We start from the raw sequence: 6319 nt of genomic DNA, 5'->3' as shown, positions 1-6319 counted from the left end.
TAACCTAAACACCCTTAGCCCTAAACCCTAAAACAGCTGATCGTTGCTCATGTAGCCGTCCAGTGCCTCTTAATCTGACTAACACATTTATTTATTTGCTAATTTAAAGATCAGTATGGAATCATATTGCAAGTTCTTCCTAAAACAGGGGGTTGGCGTGGCCCTGATTGGGTCCTTTGCTTCAACTTATTTGCCTCCAAAATTCTGAGAAAGAGAAAAATAAATGCCTTATTCACACCTGTATCTTCAAATTCTATTACATCAACATTTCATTGTGACAGATGTTTAAAAAACAGATCTAAGAAAGACTGATTATACTCAGAATAATGAAGATCCATCAGGACTAATAAAAAAACTAGAAGAATGTAAAAGGATCTAAACACAAAGTTCTCCTGCACGTTTCTGAATGTACACAAATCTCCAGATCTTTTGGCCTTTCCTCAGGAGACGTGTTCCCGGAGCGCTCTGTTTGCGAGTGTTTAACTGTGTCTGTGGTCATCGCTTTAAGGCACAGGCAGCAGCGACAGTAAGCAGAGGACGCTCATTAAAGCTGTGTTGTAACGGAGGCCGGTGAGCTTTAGACAGAGAAGATCCAGCTGTTCCTGCTGGGCTTCAGGTTTTCCAGCAGGGCTGAATGTTGTTGAATGTCTTCACCACTCTCTCAATCATAAACCCTAACATTAATCCTTAAACCTAAATACCCTAAACCCTAACCCTAAACACCCTAAACCTTAACATCAATCCCTAAACCTAAATACCTTAAACACTAACCCTAAACCCTAACATTAAGCCCTAAACCTAAATACCCTAAGCCCTAACTTTAAACCCTAAACCCTAACATTAATCCCTAAACCTAAATACCCTAAACCCCAACCCTAAACATCCTAAACCTTAACATTAATCCCTAAACCTAAATACCTTAAACACTAACCCTAAACCCTAACATTAAGCCCTAAACTTAAATACCCTAAGCCCTAACTTTAAACCCTTAACCCTAACATTAATTCCTAAACCTAAATACCCTAAGCTCTAACCCTAAACCCTAACATTAAGCCCTGAAGCCTAAAACTAAACACCCTAAACCCTAACATTAATCCTTAAACCTAAATACCCTAAACCCTAAACACCCTAAAACCTAACATTAATCCCTAAACCTAAATACCCTAAACACTAACCCTAAACCCTAACATTAAGCCCTAAACTTAAATACCCTAAGCCCTAACTTTAAACCCTTAACCCTAACATTAATTCCTAAACCTAAATACCCTAAGCTCTAACCCTAAACCCTAACATTAAGCCCTGAAGCCTAAAACTAAACACCCTAAACCCTAACATTAATCCTTAAACCTAAATACCCTAAACCCTAAACACCCTAAAACCTAACATTAATCCCTAAACCTAAATACCCTAAACACTAACCCTAAACCCTAACATTAAGCCCTAAACCTAAATACCCTAAGCCCTAACTTTAAACCCTAACATTAAGCCCTAAACCTAAATACCCTAAGCTCTAACCCTAAACCCTTACATTAAGCCCTGAAGCCTAAAACTAAACACCCTAAACCCTAACCCTAAACCCCAACATTAATCCCTAAACCTAAACGTTCTAAGCCCTAACCCTAACATTAAGCCCTAAATCTAAACACCCTAAACCCTAACACTAAACCCAAAACCTAAACACACTAAGCACTAACCCTAAACCCTAACGTTAAACGCTAACCCTAAACCATAACATTAATTCCCACATCTAAACAACCTGAACACTCTAAGCCCTAATTCTAAACCCTAACATTAATCCCTGAATCTAAAAACCCTAAACCTAAACACCCTAAGCCCCAAACCCCAACATTTAGCCTTAAACCTAAACACCCTAAACTTTAACCCTAACGTTAAGCCTGAAACCTAACCACCGTAAACCCAAACCCTGACATTAAGCCAGAAACCTAAAGACCCTAGGCCCTAACCCTAACATTAATCCCGAAACCTAAACGCCCTAACCCTAAACCCTAACATAAAGCCCTAAACCTAAACACCATAAGCCCTAACCCTAAACCTTAAAATTAAGCCCTAAATCTAAACGCCCTAAACCTAAACACCCTAAGTTCTAACCCTAAATCCCAACATTAAGCCCTAAACTCTAAACCTAAACACCCTAAGCCATAACCCTAAACCTTAAGCCCTAAACCTAAACACTCTATACCCTAACACTTAGCACTAAATCCTAACACTAAACCCTAAACCTAAACACCCTAGGTCCAAACATTAACATTAAGCCCTAAACACACTAAACACCCTAAACTAAGCCCGAAACCCTAACCCTAAACCCCAACATTTAGCCATAAACCTAAACACCCTAAACTCTAACCCTAATTTTAAGCCCGAAACCTAAACACCCTAAGCCCTAACCCTAAACCCTAACACTAAACACACTAAGCTCTAACCCTGACCCTGCCTCAGTCTCCCTCTTTTGCTTTGTCTGACTTTCTGCCTCTCAGCAGCCCCTCTGGCTCCACTCAGGACTCGGCCGGCTGCAGCTCCTCCCTGGACTGTCTGTATGCGAGACGCTGTCTGCCTGATGTGTTCTGAGTTGTAGCCAAAAGCACGACGAGCCCCACTCCTCCACTCCTCCTCCACTCCTCCACTCCTCCTCCACTCCTCCACTCCTCCTCCACTCCAAAACATTTCAGCTCTGTCGTCACAGTCTGAGCCGGTCGTGACAGAGAAAGTTACACTGACGGGTCGGTGTACGTAACTGCACAGTGTAGAATGAAGCGGTCGCTGGTGATGCTCGTTCATGTTGTTGATTACAGTACTGTATGTATTTACTGTAACACAAGTTTAAAAGTGAAACAGGAGAAACACAGCCGAACACAGATACATGTGAACTTGACGGTTATTCCACACAAATGCAGATTCGTCTCATGTACACATGACGTTTTACCACACCGCTCAAGCACACACGTTGAGTTTAAGGGTACAAATTTCTCGACGAAGGCCGTTGAGTTTCAAAGATTTTGAGTTTAGGGGACGTTGAGTTACAAGGTATTAAATGTTGGTATATTGTACTTCTGGTAAAAAAAAAAAATCCTAATAATCCTAAGCCTTAACCCTAAACCCTAACATTTAGCCCTAAACCTAAACACCCTAAGCCCTAATTTTAAACCCTAAACCCTAACATTAAGCCCTGAAGCCTAAACCTAAACACCCTAAACCCTAACATTAAGCCCTAAACCTAAATTCCCTAAGCCCTAACTTTAAACCCTAAACCCTAACATTAAGCCCTGAAGCCTAAACCTAAACACCCTAAACCCTAACATTAAGCCCTGAACCTAAATTCCCTAAGCCCTAACTTTAAGCCCTGAAGCCTAACATTAAGCCCTGAAGCCTAAACCTAAACACCCTAAACCCTAACATTAAGCCCTAAACCTAAATTCCCTAAGCCCTAACTTTAAACCCTAAACCCTAACATTAAGCCCTGAAGCCTAAACCTAAACACCCTAAACCCTAACATTAAGCCCTAAACCTAAATACCCTAAGCCCTAACTTTAAACCCTAAACCCTAACATTAAGCCCTGAAGCCTAAACCTAAACACCCTAAACCCTAACATTAAGCCCTAAACCTAAATACCCTAAGCCCTAACTTTAAACCCTAAACCCTAACATTAAGCCCCGAAACCTAAACACCCTAAACCCTAACATTAAGCCCTGAACCTAAATTCCCTAAGCCCTAACTTTAAACCCTAAACCCTAACATTAAGCCCCGAAACCTAAACACCCTAAACCCTAACATTAAGCCCTAAGCCCTAACTTTAAACCCTAAACCCTAACATTAAGCCCCGAAACCTAAACACCCTAAACCCTAACATTAAGCCCCGAAACCTAAACACCCTAAACCCTAACATTAAGCCCTGAACCTAAATTCCCTAAGCCCTAACTTTAAACCCTAAACCCTAACATTAAGCCCCGAAACCTAAACACCCTAAACCCTAACATTAAGCCCTAAGCCCTAACTTTAAACCCTAAACCCTAACATTAAGCCCTAAAGCCTAAACCTAAACACCCTAAACCCTAACATTAAGCCCTGAACCTAAATTCCCTAAGCCCTAACTTTAAACCCTAAACCCTAACATTAAGCCCTGAAGCCTAAACCTAAACACCCTAAACCCTAACATTAAGCCCTAAACCTAAATTCCCTAAGCCCTAACTTTAAACCCTAAACCCTAACATTAAGCCCCGAAGCCTAAACCTAAACACCCTAAACCCTAACATTAAGCCCTAAACCTAAATTCCCTAAGCCCTAACTTTAAACCCTAAACCCTAACATTAAGCCCTGAAGCCTAAACCTAAACACCCTAAACCCTAACATTAAGCCCTAAACCTAAATTCCCTAAGCCCTAACTTTAAACCCTAAACCCTAACATTAAGCCCTGAAGCCTAAACCTAAACACCCTAAACCCTAACATTAAGCCCTAAACCTAAATTCCCTAAGCCCTAACTTTAAACCCTAAACCCTAACATTAAGCCCTGAAGCCTAAACCTAAACACCCTAAACCCTAACATTAAGCCCTAAACCTAAATACCCTAAGCCCTAACTTTAAACCCTAAACCCTAACATTAAGCCCTGAAGCCTAAACCTAAACACCCTAAACCCTAACATTAAGCCCTAAACCTAAATACCCTAAGCCCTAACTTTAAACCCTAAACCCTAACATTAAGCCCCGAAACCTAAACACCCTAAACCCTAACATTAAGCCCTAAACCTAAATACCCTAAGCCCTAACTTTAAACCCTAAACCCTAACATTAAGCCCCGAAACCTAAACACCCTAAACCCTAACATTAAGCCCTAAGCCCTAACTTTAAACCCTAAACCCTAACATTAAGCCCTGAAGCCTAAACCTAAACACCCTAAACCCTAACATTAAGCCCTAAACCTAAATTCCCTAAGCCCTAACTTTAAACCCTAAACCCTAACATTAAGCCCTGAAGCCTAAACCTAAACACCCTAAACCCTAACATTAAGCCCTAAACCTAAATTCCCTAAGCCCTAACTTTAAACCCTAACCCTAACCCATTTTAAATAAGATCCTTGTTGTATTTTTACGTCTGTCCATGAAGTGTCCCTTGGCCATAGCTGAGTCAGGAAATGTCTTGTAGTCCTTAAGATGTTTTGTTTTTTTTCCCCATGATCTTTTGAATGACTAAGCCATTGCAAATAAATTCTAGCCGCTAGCTTTTGTACATAATGGTTCTCACTGTGGTTTGGTGGAGTCTATAAGCCTTAAACGGTGCATTGAGCTTAATATGCCTAGTACATCCTAGTACATTTTGTCTTGTCCATATCTTGATCTTGACCAGAGGTGGGCAAATAAATTTACCAAGATGCTACATAAGAAACACACGCTGGAACACCAGAGCTGGGATCTCGAATACATCGTATCGAGTCTGCCGGCTGGGCTGAGCGACCGCGTGATCGACGATTGGCCTGTTGTTCAGATAGGGGTGGGATATTAAAGCCGGATAGGGACTCTCTCATAACTAATGCAATTACGACCCCTGCTGGCTGGTTGCGCAGAGACGGGGAAAGAGTGCTGTCAGGGTGTGTCTCTCCGTACACAGTGCTGATCCGCATCACACTCGTCAAACGGGGCAGCAATTTGTACGTTCATTAAAATGTATAATGTAAAATGAATGTACTAATTCTGAATCTCAATGCAGTTATAATAAGTGCAGATGTTTATCATACTCTTTAAGGAAATGTTTAAATAAAAACGTCTTTTTGGGGTTCTAATAAACACATCTTAAAAATTCTAACAGCGCTGACGAATTCAACATGATGTCAAACACAGATTCCTGAACAGCATTTTCCAGAAGCCATGAAGCCCCACCGTGCCGTCACCATAACATATTAATTCCACGCTGCAGAACATACTGTATGTCTGGCCGACCAGATACTATATGACTGTATACGTTCATCCATCGTGAACTCGGGGCTGTGATTCATGTCCCGCGCTGTCACAACAACCCCGTCCTCGAAGTCTGCCGGGATGGAACATTTCTCGTCGAGAGACACGAGGCCCAATTAAAGGGAGGGATTAGGACGGGACTCGGTGACCCTCTGAGGAATTTCGCAAGGATGCTGTGTGTTCGTTGTCAGACTGGGCTGCTGCCACAACCCCCCTTTAAGCACTTTCACCTGTTAATTAAGCCTTCCAGACTGCGGTCAAGGAGAACTGTGTGCGGCCAGGCGCTCTTTTCCTCCCCGAAAAAAAACACACGGCCCGCTCGCAACTCAAGATTTGCTAACGTAAATATTTGAC

Source organism: Trichomycterus rosablanca, chromosome 10 (assembly GCF_030014385.1).
Source record: "Trichomycterus rosablanca isolate fTriRos1 chromosome 10, fTriRos1.hap1, whole genome shotgun sequence".
Taxonomy (NCBI): Eukaryota; Metazoa; Chordata; class Actinopteri; order Siluriformes; family Trichomycteridae; genus Trichomycterus; species Trichomycterus rosablanca.
Note: the sequence above shows the minus strand (reverse complement) of the source record.